We start from the raw sequence: 16,088 nt of genomic DNA, 5'->3' as shown, positions 1-16,088 counted from the left end.
GAACCTTAAAATGCTATACTTTTTGAACACTTTTCCCCAGTTCTGCTTTCCCTTATTTTCATGTTTCCCCTCACGGATCTCATTTTGCTACGTGAACCTGAACAAATAACTTAATATCTATGGGCCTCAGTTTCCTCACATGCAAAATAGAGTCAGACACAACTAGGCTGGGTGACTGAACAACAACAACAACTTACTAACCAATAGTTATTCAAAAACAAATGATCTACATGTTCAACATGTGTGTGTGCTTAGTCATGTCCAACTCTTCAACCCCATGGATTGTAGCCCAACAGGCTCCTCTGTCCAGGGAATTTTCCATGCAAGAATACTGGAGTGGGTTGCCATTTCCTACTCCAGAATAGGGTTATTAAGAGGCTTTAATTAATTAATGTTATTAAGAAGTTTTAATTTGTTAATACATATATAGCACTTTGGACAGTACCTGGCACATAGAAAGCATATGAATGATTTCCAAATCTATATCTCCAGCTCTTCTGGAGATTTTTCCAAGCTCCAAACTAACAGATACTTTTTTTTTTTTTTTTTACAGAACACAATCTTATAAATGCCTTGTTTTTCCTCAAAACTAATTGAATATAGATGTCAGGCTTTCCCTGAAATCCAACTCTCTATCCCGAGTTTTCCATTTCTACTAATGTCATCATCAGTAACTAGATATCTGAACTAATATTATCAGTCAACGTCTACACTTTATATCCTCCCTGATCCAAGTCCTATCAAATCTTTCAAGAGTTACCTCCTTTTAATGCCCATTGTTACTATACTAGCTCAGATTCTTTTTTTCTCATCACTGGATTACTATTCTACCATTCTAACAAGAGTTTTTTGCACCTTCTCCCACCCTACTCCTATTTCATTATACTAATCTTTATCAAACTAATCTCCTGAAGTGTAGTTTCATAAAATCTTTTTTATACTCAACATTCTTCAATAAAATCTTTGCCATTTGGTTCCAAAATCTGTCCTCTACTTTTACAACTGCAACTCCTGAGAATTTATAACTTCTATTGCCACTACTTTTGTAACTAATCAATTGTTTTACCTTGTAAACCTCATATTGGTATTTAAAATTTATGGCATATCTTAACTGTCCTGATACAATTATAAGCTTCTTGTGTACAACTGTAAAATATTACACTTTTTTCTCCAACAATAACTTGCCTTAAAAATGCACAATTAATATTAACTTATTTTCTTTTATATTATCAAGACTGAAGTTGATTCACCATCTAAATCTCAAATTAATTGGCAACTGTACCTCTATATTTGACCTTATAAAAGATAATATCTTACATATTGTGGCAAGACATAATTAATCATTGTGGTCAGTAATATTTTTGCTAATATTCAAGGGCAGATACTAGATAATTTTAAAATCCATTTGCAGTGGACTTTCTTTTATTGGTGGCCAGAAATAGCCTCATGTTCTCCACTTCAAATACTTTGATGATATAGTTAGACTTTTCTCTACAGCAGACTGAGGCCTTCCTATACTCTAGACAAATAATTCTCAACCTGGGGCAGTTTTGCCTCTCTGGGGACATTTTGCAACTTCTGGAGATATTTTTGATTGTCAGAATTCGGGGAGGGGAGTGCTACTGGTATCTAGTGGAGTAGATGTTAGGGATAATGCCAAACACCATACTCTGCCCAAGAGAGCCCCCACCATGAGGAATTATCCAGACCAAAATGTCTATAGTGTCAAGGTTAAGAAACCATTGTCTAGACACTTTGATCTTAAAAGTTAGTCTCTTCCTTACAGGTCCTTTTTCTTCCTCAGATTCAGCTATTTGCCCACTCTCTGCTGGCTTAGCCATGCCATATTTATTAAATCAATCTCATCATTAGATAGGAGGAATCCAATGTTGACTTTATGCCCTGAGAACTGAATTTTGCTTTATTCTGAAAACTGAGAATCTTCTAATATAGTTTTGATAAATGACTGTATATTTTGTCTAATGAATACTCCAGTAACTCAAGGATCAGAGCTTATGTTACTCTTGCTAGTTGTCATCGAAAGAAAAGAATCTCTCTCCCTAAGGTCCCATGGCTAGTCTCTATACTAGCTATCAAACTTCCCTTACAATTCCCTGCTCCTGTATTTTCCAGTTTTATTCTCAATTTGCTGTGGAGTTACCTGCTTATCACTGGGGTTGACATTGTCATTATACTGGGGAAAAAAAGCATTCAAAATAAAAATGCATCATAAATTCCTGTCAGCTCTACACTTGGGAATAATTCTCTAATATAAATACTGTGATAATATAGAAGGTCACAAATTCTCTTTAGCCCACATTTATAATAAATTTCATGAGAATGATTATAACATCTTTATTAACATCTCAGCTTATTTCTTAAATGATGCAAAAGAAAGTAAATGCAGCACTTGGAAATGCAGATTGGTTTACATTAAATATCTTACATTTTGTGAATCAGTATTTCAATTTAAAAAAATAATGACAAATAATAACTTTGGTACTTCAATTTGGATGTAACTTAAGATTAAATTTAGAAAGAAGAAATGGTAAGAATAAGCAAAAAATAAGGGGTAATAAACCGTCCCTTAAAATCCATTAGCAAAAAAAGCTACATAATTTTTAAGGTTTCAGAAAAATGACTATATGTAGATTTTCTTTGAATTCAAGCACATGAAAGTCACATGAAAGTCACTAGTAGCTGGAAAAGGTCAGTTTTCATTCCAATCCCAAAGAAAGGCAATGCCAAAGAATGCTCAAAGTACCACACAATTGCACTCATCTCACATGCTAGTAAAGTAATGCTCAAAATTCTCCAAGCCAGGCTTCAGCAATACATAACTGTGAACTTCCTGATGCTCAAGCTGGTTTTAGAAAAGGCAGAGGAATCAGAGATCAAATTGCCAACATCCGCTGGATCATGGAAAAAGCAAGAGAGTTCCAGAAAACATCTATTTCTGCTTTATTGACTATGTCAAAGCCTATAACTGTGTGGATCACAATAAACTGTGGAAAATTCTGAAAGAGATGGGAATATCAGACCACCTAACCTGCTTCTTGAGAAATCTGTATGCAGGCCAGGAAGCAACAGTGAGAACTGGACATGGAACAACAGACTGGTTCCAAAAAGGAAAAGGAGTACATCAAGGCTGTATATTGTCACCCTGCTTATTTAATTTCTATGCAGAGTGCATCATGAGAAACGCTGGACTGGAAGAAACACAAGCTGGAACCAAGATTGCCAGGAGAAATATCAATAACCTTAGATATGTAGACGACACCACTCTTATGGCAGAAATTGAAGAGGAACTAAAAAGCCACTTGATGAAAGTAAAAGGGGAGAGCGAAAAAGTTGGCTTAAAGTTCAACATTCAGAAAACGAAGATCATGGCATCTGGTCCCATCACTCCATGGGAAATAGATCGAGAAACAGTGGAAACAGTGTCAAACTTTATTTTTGGGGGCTCCAAAATCACTGCAGATGGTGACTGCAGCCATGAAATTAAAAGATGCTTACTCCTTGGAAGAAAAGTTATGACCAACCTAGATAGCATATTCAATAGCAGAGACATTACTTTGCCGACTAAGGTCTGTCTAGTCAAGGCTATGGTTTTTCCTGTGGTCATATATGGATGTGAGAGTTGGACTGTGAAGAAGGCTGAGCACCGAAGAATTGATGCTTTTGAACTGTGGTGTTGGAGAAGACTCTTGAGAGTCCCTTGGACTGCAAGGAGATCCAACCAGTCCATTCTGAAGGAGATCAGCCCTGGGATTTCTTTGGAAGGAATGATGCTAAAGCTGAAACTCCAGTACTTTGGCCACCTCATGCGAAGAGTTGACTCATTGGAAAAGACTCTGATGCTGGGAGGGATTGGGGGCAGGAGAAGAAAGGGATGAATGAGGATGAGATGGCTGGATGGCATCACTGACTCGATGGACGCGAGCCTGAGTGAACTCCGGGAGTTGGTGATGGACAGGGAGGCCTGCAGTGCTGCGATTCATGGGGTCGCAAAGAGTGGGACACGACTGAGAGACTGAACTGAACTGAACTGAACTGAAAGTAGCTTACTATTTTAGCTGTTATGACTGCCCCACAGTGGTATATCTAAACATTAAAGAATAAGACTTCAGAAATTTTCATTTTCTGTTCATAGAAACAAAGGAATTATTATCATTTTATTCACCATGCTACATTAAGAATCAATATTTATGGATCCATATATATGGAATTTAGGAGGATGGCAATGATGACCCTGTATGCAGGACAGGGAAAGAGACACAGATGTGTATAACGGACTTTTGGACTCAGAGGGAGAGGGAGAGGGTGGGATGATTTGGGAAAATGACATTCTAACATGTATACTATCATGTGAATTGAATCGCCAGTCTATGTCTGACGCAGGATGCAGCATGCTTGGGGCTGGTGCATGGGGATGACCCAGAGAGATGTTTTGGGGAGGGAGGTGGGAGGGGGTTCATGTTTGGGAATGCATGTAAGAATTAAAGATTTTAAAATTTAAAAAAAAAAAAGAATCAATATTTACAAGCCAAACCAAAGATAATCCATATTACATTTCTCTAGAGGGCACTTACTAAAGAGATAAATATCTTCTCCTAATGTTGCACATTTTCCAGTTCTAAACTGTAGTTTAGATGAAATGAAATGGAGACACACAGGAAGTAGGTAAATGAGACTGATTCAGAGAACAAGTCAGTCATTGAATCCCACAGATAAGAAATGATATTTAAATAGAAATTCATGAGTGGTAAAAGTTTCAGGGCAAACACTTTACATATCCAAATATGTAAATGTGTTATTTTAGACCCTGCCTGAGTCCATCCAGCTTGACTGCAATATATTATGTAACCTCACTCCTATTTTGGGATGTACTATAACTTAGATATAATCACTAGTGATCACTAGGTGACCAGACTACTACTGCTTTTGGTGTAATAACACTTTGTTTACAATAAAATTTATCTTCATCTAGTTGTAGCACATATGAAAATTTTGTTTCCATCCATTTCATTAGAGATTATAGCCTTAGGTGACAAAACTATAAATTTTTTGAAGTGCATTAAGTTATTAAAGTCTGTAGGCTACTGTTAGATCTATACTATATTCTACTCTAAAACAACAAGCAAATAAACTGTTTATAAGTGAAACATGTTTCTAGTTACAGGAGTTCATATTCAGGAGTTGATATTGTAGTGGCATTTTTTCAGGAAATTTGAAATCTCTAAATCTGACAAAATATAAATATAATAAAGAATACTAAAAAGGTAAATGAAATCTGTTTATAAGATTTCATGTAACACTACTATTTTTTTAATTTGGTTTGGTTTGATTTTTAGTTTTGCATCCAAAAATGATGCTGTTAACTAAATTTTTTTTAATTAATAGAGCTAAAATTATTAACCAATTTTATTATTACATGTTGAACTATTGTGTCATTTTGGGAAAACAGGAAAATCTTGCCTTTGAATTCAGAAAAAGAAGATAAAATACAAAGTATTCGTTATTTTATAGTTTAGCTCTGTAGAAGAGTGACAAAGTTGCATATTTTTATAATTGAAAATATTTCAAAGGTATCCTCTCAGCCACATTTCTACATATTTTCTTTATCTTTTTCTTGAAGCATCAGTATCATGAATCACAGGAGTTCTGCCCTCCTTATTTCAAAGAGATTATTTAGTTACAAGGCTTGGATTTCTAGTTTACAATTTAGATATCAAATCTTATAACCTCTGGTCACTATAGGCACACTGCACTGACCAACCAGAGCCCTAAAGAATTATCACCTCTTTCCAACAAATAGGATGCTGGTTCTAAGAAGCACTTAATGACATACACAATTAAAAGTCTTACCTAATAATTTGTTTATGGACAAATTAGCCTCATTAATGGTTTTGCCACAAAGTCGGTCTTAATGATGTCCTGTGGAAGAGATTAAAGGTGCAAAAGGAAGTGAAATTGAAAGGGAAAACAAGCATGAGAACAGACATTCTTCTACATTTGATTAAGTTTTTCAGGTCAGTAGTTGAACAAATAGTTGTCACAGTTGCCCCTGAAAGCAATGGTACTTGGAATGAGAATCAAAAAGAAAAATATGTGATAGGTTACCTATAAGACTTTCTTCTGCTTTTCTGAAGAATTTGGGCAAAAACAAAAACAAAAAACACACAACTCATTTTTTCAAATTCATTAATTTATTTTAATTGGAGGATAATTACTTTACAGCATTGCAATGTTTTTTTTTCCATGCATCAATATGAATCATTCATGGGTGCACATGTGTCCCCCCATCCTGAACATCCCTTCCACCTCCCTCCCCAACCCCATACGTCTGGACTGTCTCAGAGCACTGACTTTGAGTGCCCTGCTTCATGCATCAAATTTGCCCTGGTCATCTGTTTTACATATGGTAATATACATGTTTCAGTACTAGTCTTTCAAATCATCCCACCTTTTCCTTTCTCCCAGAGTCCAAAAGTCTGTTCTTTACATCTGTGTCTCTTTTGCTGCCTTGCATATAGGATCATCGTTACCATCTTTCTAAATTCACTGGCAACAAGACTGGAAAAGGTAAGTTTTCATTCCAATTCCAAAGAAAGGCAATGCTAAAGAATGCTCAAACTACTGCACAATTGTACTCATCTCACACGCTAGTAAAGTAATGCTCAAAATTCTCCAAGCCAGGCTTCAGCAATACGTGAACCGTGAACTCCCTCATGTTCAAGCTGGTTTTAGAAACGGCAGAGAAACCAGAGATCAAATTGCCAACATCCGCTGGATCATGGAAAAAGCAAGAGAGTTCCAGAAAAAAACATCTATTTCTGCTTTATTGACTATGCCAAAGCCTTTGACTGTGTGGATCACAATAAACTGTGGAAGATTCTGAAAGAGATGGGAATACAGACCACCTGACCTGCCTCTTGAGAAACCTATATGCAGGTCAGGATGCAACAGTTAGAACTGGACATGGAACAACAGACTGGTTCCAAATAGGAAAAGGAGTACGTCAAGACTGTATACTGTCACCCTGTTTATTTAACTTCTATGCAGAGTATATCATGAGAAACACTGGACTGGAAGAAACACAAGCTGGAATCAAGATTGCCGGGAGAAATATCAATAACCTCAGATATGCAGATGACACCACCCTTATGGCAGAAAGTGAAGAGGCGCTAAAAAGCCTCTTGATGAAAGTGAAAGAGGAGAGTGAACAAGTTGGCTTAAAGCTCAACATTCAGAAAATGAAGATCATGGCATCCGATCCCATCACTTCATGGGAAATAGATCGAGAAACAGTGGAAACAGTGTCAGACTTTATTTTTGGGGGCTCCAAAATCACTGCAGATGGTGACTGCAACCATGAAATTAAAAGACGCTTACTCCTTGGAAGAAAATTTATGACCAACCTAGATAGCATATTCAAAAGTAGAGACATTACTTTGCCGACTAAGGTCCGTCTAGTCAAGGCTATGGTTTTTCCTGTGGTCATGTATGGATGTGAGAGTTGGACTGTGAAGAGGGCTGAGCGCCGAAGAATTGATGCTTTTGAACTGTGGTGTTGGAGAATACTCTTGAGAGTCTCTTGGACTGCAAGGAGATCCAACCAGTCCATTCTGAAGGAGATCAGCCCTGGGATTTCTTTGAAAGGAATGATGCTAAAGCTGAAACTCCAGTACTTTGGCCACCTCATGCGAAGAGTTGACTCATTGGAAAAGACTCTGATACTCGGAAGGATTGGGGGCAGGAGGAGACGGGGATGACCAAGGATGAGATGGCTGGATGGCATCACAGACTCGATGGACGTGAGCCTGTGTGAACTCCAGGAGATGGTGATGGACAGGGAGGCCTGGCGTGCTGCAATTCATGGGGTTGCAAAGAGTCAGACACAACTGAGTGACTGAACTGAACTGAACTGAACTGATGCATTAATATGCTGTATTGGTATTTCTCTTTCTGACATACTTTACTCTGTATAATAGGCTCCCTTGTTTATAGTTTCCTTTCTTGTCCAGAAGCTTTTAAATTTAATTAGGTCCCATTTGTTTATATTTGTTTTTATTTCCATTACTCTGGGAGGTGGGTTTCAGAAGAGCTTGCTGTGATTTATGTCAAAGATTGTTCTGCCTCTGTTTTCCTCTAGGAGCTTTATAGTTTCTGGTCTTACATTTAGATCTTTAATCTATTTAGAGTTTATTTTTGTGTATGGTGTTAAAAAGTGTTCTAGTTTTATTCTTTGGCACCTGGTTAATCAGTTTGCCCAGCACCACTTGTTAAAACGATTGTCTTTTCTCCATTGTATATTTTTGCCTCCTTTGCCATAGATAAGGTGTCCATAGATGCGTGGATTTATCTCTGGGCTTTTTATTTTGTTCCATTGATCTATATTTCTGTCTTTGTGCCAGCACCTTACTATCTTGATCACTGTAGCTCTGTAGTAGAGAACAACACTCACTTTTATCTTGTAGTTTTATAGGTCAGAAATCTAGGCAGACTTGACTGGGTTCTCTGCTCAGGTGTCACAAGGCTGAGCCCAATGTGTTAGCAGATCTGTGCTCTTTTGGTGTAGATTTTGGGGGAGAATTTGCTTCCAAGGTCATTCAGGTGACTGGCAGAATCCAGTTCCTTAGGTAGTAGGACTGAGGTTCCTGCTCCCTTGTTGGTTGTTGCCTGGGGGCTGCTCTCAGCTTCTAATGGCTATTCACATTTCTTTCACATAATCTCCTCCATATTCAACATCAGAAAGACATGTTGAATCCCTCGTTTTCTTTGGATTTGTCACTTTCCTTTCTGTGTCCAGCAGGAGAAAACTGTTTTTAAAAGAGTTAGGGTCACCTAGATAATATCTGTATTTTACATTCTACTGACTTGGGACTTTAATTGCATCTGCTAAATCCCTTCTTGATAGAATTCAGATAAGTGTTTGATTGAAAAACCAGGGCATGAAAATCTTAACTGGAGTTCAGGAGTGGAGGGATCCTTAAAATTTGGCTGCCATAGTAGTGTTTCCTCCAAAAGAAAAGAAAAAATGTAGAATGCTTAAATCTGATTTAAGCTTTCAGTTGTGAATCTGGTGTGCTGCGAAAAACTGCAGGAACATACACAGCAGTCCTGAGCTATAGTTTCTAGGGGTCAAAGTTTACCACCCTTGCCCTATGGCGTCTTTGTTTTTTAGAACATTTCCTACACTACCCAACTATATTTATTGAAGAGATTGTATCTTCATAAACTGTCTTCTTTTCACTTTCTTCTAAACTCTTATCTTATTTATACTATACTTGAAAACTTTAGTCTATTTTGATAAAAATTTGTATGTAATTGTTGATCTGGAATACATTGCAATGCTTAATTTATTGCTACCATCAGAAGCATATTTTTCCTCAATGAACTACATCATCCAAATGGGTCTTCTTTAATAATTTCTTAATTTCAGCTAAACAAGAAGCCATAAATCCATGAGAGTAGCTTATATTTTTCCTGCTTATTTTTTACTGGCAAGAATGTAGTTGCATAATTCCAATATAGACATTGGTTAATTGAGGTGTATATAATTGCTGGTAAGGTTATTACCTGAGATACACTAAATCACACTTCTTTTTGCAAGTTTATCTGTGAAAGAAGCTCTACCATTAAGAAGACATCTGAGGTGACATAATAGAAACAAAGTGCACCCAGAAAAGTAACCATTTGAAAAAAAAATACTTTTACTATATCTAGTAGAGATTTAGAAAGAAAACAATTGTTTAAATAAGCACAGTTCTTGAGTCTGAATTGTCTAGGAACTTTACATTTCAAAAGAGTTAAACTTCTAGTGCATTGACACCTCATTTAAAAAACATGGAGAATGAATTTTTCTACTGGATAGAAAAATGGGTATTAACTTATTCACTAGTAATCTCACACAGTAATTGACAAAGAAAACTACTATTTCTATGCAAATAAAGAAGGCTGAGTGACTAAGGATTGATTCTTTCAAACTGTGGTGTTGGGGAAGATTCTTGAAGTTCCTTGGACTGCAAGGAGATCAAACCAGTCAATCCTAAAGAATCAACCCTGAATACTCACTGCAAGGACTGATGCTGAAGCTGAAACTCCAATAGTTTGGCCACTTGATGCAAAGAGCCGATTCATTGGAAAAAATCCTGATGCTGGGAAAGATTGAAAGAAGGAAGAGAAGGGGACAACAGAAGACAAGATAACTGGATGACAGCTCAATGGACAAGAGTTTGAACAAGCTCCAGGAGATAGTGAAGGATATCTGGGAAGCCTGGCGTGCTGCAGTCCATGGGGTCACAAAGAGTCAGAAACAACTGAGCGACTGAACAACAATAACCCCTCCTTGCACTTTAACATGCCTTTATTCCTTAGGGTGGGGCTTCCTGGGTGGCCCTAGCAGTAAAGAGTCTGACTCCCAGTGAAGGATATGCAAGAGATACAGATTTCATCCCTGGGTTGAGAAGATCCCCTCTAGGAGGGCATAGCAACCCACTCCAATTTTCTTGCCTGGCGAATCCCATGGACAGAGGAGTCTGGTGAGCTACAGCCCAGAGGGTCACAAATAGTCAGATACAGCTGAAGCGACTGAGCACACATGCAATCTTAAGGTCACTGCAAATCATAAAAGGGCTTATCACATCCATTTTATAGGGTTTGTAAATCTACTGCAATGAGGTCTTTTGGCTTTGTAAAACAGAAGGGATAGATAATTAAAACCAAGGTTGTTGGAACTCTGGCAAGAATGTGTATTTTCACTAGTTAGCTATACATGTATAAATTTAGGTGCAAAGCAGCTTATCTGGAAAAATAACGCTGACCTGAATTTAAGATATGTGAATTTTAATTCAAGCCCTTTTATGTAGCCTGAGTTTCAGTTTCTTCATCAATAAGATGAGAAAGTGGGCCGAGATATTTTTAAGATCTCAGTGTTCTAATTCCATTTTTTTAAATACATAGCTGTCCAGTTTTCCCAGGACCACTTATTGAAGGGACTATCTTTTGTCCATTGTATATTCTTGCCTCTTTTGTCAAAGATAAGGTGCCCATAGATGCATAGGCTTATCTCTGGGCTTTCTATCTTGTTCCATAGATCTATATTTCTGATTTTGTGCCAGTACTATACTGTCTTGATGACTGTAGCTTTGTAGTACAGTTTGAAGTCATGAAGGCTGATTCCTCCAGCTCCACTTTTCTTTCTCAAGATTGCTTTGGATATTTGGGGGTCTTCTGTGTTTCTATATGAATTGTGAATTTTTTGCTCTAGTTCTACAAAAAATGCCATTGGTAATTTGATAAGGATTGCATTGAATCTGTAGATTGCTTTGGGTAGAATAGTCATTTTTACAATACTAATTCTTCCAATCCAGGAAAATGATATATCTCTCCATCTGTTTATGTCATCTTTAATTTCTTCTACCAGTATCTTACAGTTTTCTGTATACAGTTATTTTGTCTACTTAGGTAAGTTTATTCATAGGTATTTTATTCTTCTTGTTGCAATGATAAATGGGAAATTAGAACACTTCATACACATGAATAAATTAAAAATGGATTAAAGACCTAAATGTGAGACCAGAAACTATAAAACTCTTAAGAGGAAAATATAGGCAGAACACTCTGACATAAATCATACCAAGATCTTCTATGATGTATCTCCCAGAGTGGTGAAATAAAAACAAAATAAACAAATGTGATCTAATTAAACTTAAAAGCTTTTGCATAATAAAGGAAACCATAAACAAGATGAAAAGACAACCCTCAGAACAGAAGAAAATAATTGCAAATGAAGTAGTTGAAAAAGGATTAATGTCTAAAATATATAAGCAACTCAAGCAGCTCAATATTAGAAAAACACACAACTCAGTCAAAAAATGGGCAGGAGACCTGAATAGACATTTCTCCAAAGACATACAGATAGCTAATAAACACATGAAAAGATGCTCAATATCACTTATTATTAGAGAAATGCAAATCAAAACTACAATGAAGTATTACTTCACATCAGTCAAAATGGTCATCAGCAAAAAGCAACAAACAATAAATGCTAGAGAGGATATGGAGAAAAGACAACCATCTTGGACGGTTGGTTAGAATGTAAATTGATACAGCCACTATGGAGAACGGTTGTAGATTTCCTAAAAAACCTAGGAATAAAACTACCATATGACCCAGCAATCCCACTACTGAGCATATACCCTGAAAAAAACCATAATTCTAAAAGACATATGTACCCTCAATGTTCATTGCAGCACTATTTATAATAGCCAGGGCATGGAAGAAACCCAGATGTCCATTGACAGATTAATGGATAAAGAAGTTGTGGTACATATATACAATGGAATATTACTCAGTCATTCAAAGGAATGCATTTGAGTCAGTTCTAGTGAGGTGGATGAACTTAGAGCCTGTTATACAGAGTGACGTAAGTCAAAGGAAAACCAATATCATATATTAACACATGTATATGGAATTTAGAAAAATGGTACTGATAAACCTATATGTAGGGCAGCAACAGAGACACAGACATACAGAACAGACTTGTGGACACTGTGGGAGAAGAAGAGAGAGGGACAAATGGAAAGAGTAAAACTGAAACATATATATTACCATATGTAAAATAGTAGCTAGTGGGAATTTGTTGTATGATGAGGGAGCTCAATCCGATTCTTCGTGACAACCTAGAGGGGTGGGATGGTATGGGAGGAGGGAGGAAGGTTCAAGGGGAAAGGGACATATGTATACCTATGGCTGATTCATGTTGATTTATGTCAGAAACCAACATAATATTGGAAATCAATTATCCGCCAATTGTAAACAAATAAGTAAATAACATAGACACATATACAAAAATAAAGGACCAAAAAAAAACCCTTTGTTTGCACTGAGAGTCTACAGTAACAGCATCATGAACTTCTGATAAGCATTTTGTAAGGACATATGCCACGTTTGTATAAATTGCCACTTTCTAGGCAAGCTATTATTAGAACAAACTGTGATATAGGGCAAACTTCTGTGTGTCCAAAGAACTTAGTTTTCATCCTCTCTCTACAAATAATGTGGCATAACTCTGGTGGTTTTATTTCTTTGAACCTCATTTCCTCATCTTTAAAATTGAACTAAGGCTTTCCATAACTACTTAATAGTGTTATTTTTCAAGGATCAAATCAAATACCAGATGTGAGGCTGCTTTGAAAAGTTCAAAATCATATGTAAATATAAGGAATAATAAATATATCCTGGCAAGTTACTTTGATGAACAATTTATTCTGCCACTCAGCAAACGGGTATGATCATAAATAACTTATTTAAATCCACTGGACCTCAGTTTTCTCAACTGTAAAATGAGGTTGATGGCCTAGATCAGTGATGTTTTTAAAGTTAATTTTCAGTTTTTAGCAGCAAAACTCTGGCTTCTTACAAAATATTAAGTGAAGCCACTCATACACAGCAGAAAAAAAGGTTAAGGATAATCCAGGACCTTTCCCAACAACGTTGCTGCTTCTCACTGCACCTCATTCTTTAGCTTCTAATCCATCTCCTTGAAGCCCTAGGACTCTGAGGAATAGTGTGAAAATATATGAAGCCGATCATTAGTATGCCTTCTAGTTTCAAATGTCTGTTTAAAATCATGACAATTAAAAAGACACATTAAAAAAATACCCATTCACTGTTTTGTTATATAGAATATTTTATTGTCTAAGAACAGAATAGGAAGAAAATCCAACACTGTCATAGCAACTTTTTTTCATTTGTGTTATTTGTCCTGATTTTCATACTTTAAAAGACCACAATGTCTTCCCAGTTATGAAATGAAGTTTGCTATTGTAAAATATATTTAATTTTTCTACTTTATTAGTTAGATTTTAAAACAGATAAATTTTTCATTTAAAACATCACTGAAAAACAACTTCTTGTGTTCTCATCATACAAAGTATTAGTTATTACCAGCTCCAAAAGTGATTGTGAAATTTGTATAGCAGTACCAATGGATTCTATAATAAAAGCCAAGAAAAGTCAATACTCCAAAGAGATTATTAGACCTATGAAAGACCCAGACCCCATTATACTGATACATTTCAAAACACAATATTTATTTCCTTCCAGATGACAAAAACTAAGTTTGTGACCATGGAATTATATGACTGGGATTATGGTGGTTTAGTCCCTAAGTCATGTCTGACTCTTGCGACCTCTGCTAGCCTCCTCTGTCCATGGGATTTCCCAGGCAATTATACTGGAGTGGGTTGCCATTTCCTTCTACAGAGAATCTTCTCAACCCAGGGGTCAAACCCAGGTCTCCTGCATTGCAGGCTGATTCAAAACTGACTGAGCCACCAGGGAAGTTAGATGCTCTTCTAAAAAGGATATAAAAAATAATTGGTTATGGACTTCCCTGGTGGCTCAGTGGTAAAGGATCACTGGACAATGCAGGAGACAGGGGTTGAGTCCCTGGTCCAAGATGATCCCACATGCCACAGAGCAACTAAGCCCGGGCCCTGCAACTATTGAGCCTAAGCCTGTGCTCTAGAGCTCAGGAACCGCAAGTACAGAGCCCATGTGCTGTCTGGGAGCCCTAGAGCCTGTTCTTCACAAGAGAAGCTACCACAATGAGAAGCCTGTGCACAGTAACTAGAGAGTAGTCTCCATTTGTCACAACTAGAGAAAAGCTTGCAGAGGAACAATGACCCAGCACAGCTAAACATATAATAAATAAATAAAATTTTAAAATGGTCTTAACTGTGCTAAAAATAGGCAGTGCCACTATTCCAATAAGATATGTAATTAATGGATATGCATCTCCTGTGCACAAGCACATAAACTACATTAATTCAGAATTCCACTTGAAAGAAAACTTGCATTTGTCTTAAACTTATGATAAAATTTACCGTATAAGCAACAACAATTTACAGATATGAGGGAATATTTTGTTATTCAATTAGAAACGTAATTTTAAAATTAATTGAAAGCCCATAGGTATATCTGAGTCAGGTTAATTTTAGAAGAGCATATATCTGATAGATTTAAACAGGAATACAAATAGAAATGAAGTTGATACTATAAATTCCTTCATTATTTTTCAAAAACTACTTTGGTAAACAGAATGCACCTGCAATGTCATATATCTTTTAAGTATATTATTTCTTGTGGAGCATTTAATAAAAATACTAAAAAATAAGTGTGTTACTTTCAATATATCCTATGTTGAACATTGTTTTTAATCCTAACAGAAACAAACAGTGATTTAAATATGTGGCTTTAATGTCTATTGGTTTGGCTGTCAACAGACAAAATTGATACTTGACACCATAATCTCTTAGAATGTCAATAATCTATAAAATTGGTATATGAGCAATCTGCTGAATTATATACACTGAAATACATGAGAGTTCCCCTTCATGTCTGCAAAAAAAAAAAAATCTCTTGACAAAACAAAGAGAAGTAAATTATGATAAAATAAAATGAGATTTGCTTACACTGTGACTATCATCTGAAATCATTTTTCAAATTAATTATTTTTCAATCAGTCTTCTCAGGGGTGCTCAGTTCAGTTCAGTTGCTCAGTCGTGTCTGACTCTTTGCAACCCCATGAACTGCAGCACGCCAGAGCCCTGTCCATCACCTACTTCTGGGGTCCACTCAAACCCATGTTCGTTGAGTCGGAGATGATATCAGACCATTTCATGCTCTGTCATCCCCTTCTCCCCTTGCCTTCAAACTTTCCCAGTACCAGGGTCTTACCAAATGAGTCACCTCTTCCCATCAGGTGGTCAAAGTATTGGAGTTTCAGCTTCAGCATCAGTCCTTCCAATGAATATTCAGGACTGATTTCCTTTAGGATGGACGGGTTGGATCTCCTTGAAATCCAAGGGGCTTTTTACAGTCTTCTTCAACACCACAGTTCAAAAGCATCAATTCTTCAGCATTCAGCTTTCTTTATAGTCCAAATTTCACATTCATACATGACCACTGGAAAAACAATAGTCTGGACTACACGGACCTTTGTTGACAAAGTAATGTCTCTGCTTTTCAATATGCTGTCTAGGTTGCTCATAACTTTCCTTCCAAGGAGTAAGCGTCTT

This window comes from Ovis aries, chromosome X (genome assembly GCF_016772045.2).
Source record: "Ovis aries strain OAR_USU_Benz2616 breed Rambouillet chromosome X, ARS-UI_Ramb_v3.0, whole genome shotgun sequence".
Lineage (NCBI taxonomy): Eukaryota > Metazoa > Chordata > Mammalia > Artiodactyla > Bovidae > Ovis > Ovis aries.
This window is presented reverse-complemented; position numbering follows the sequence as displayed.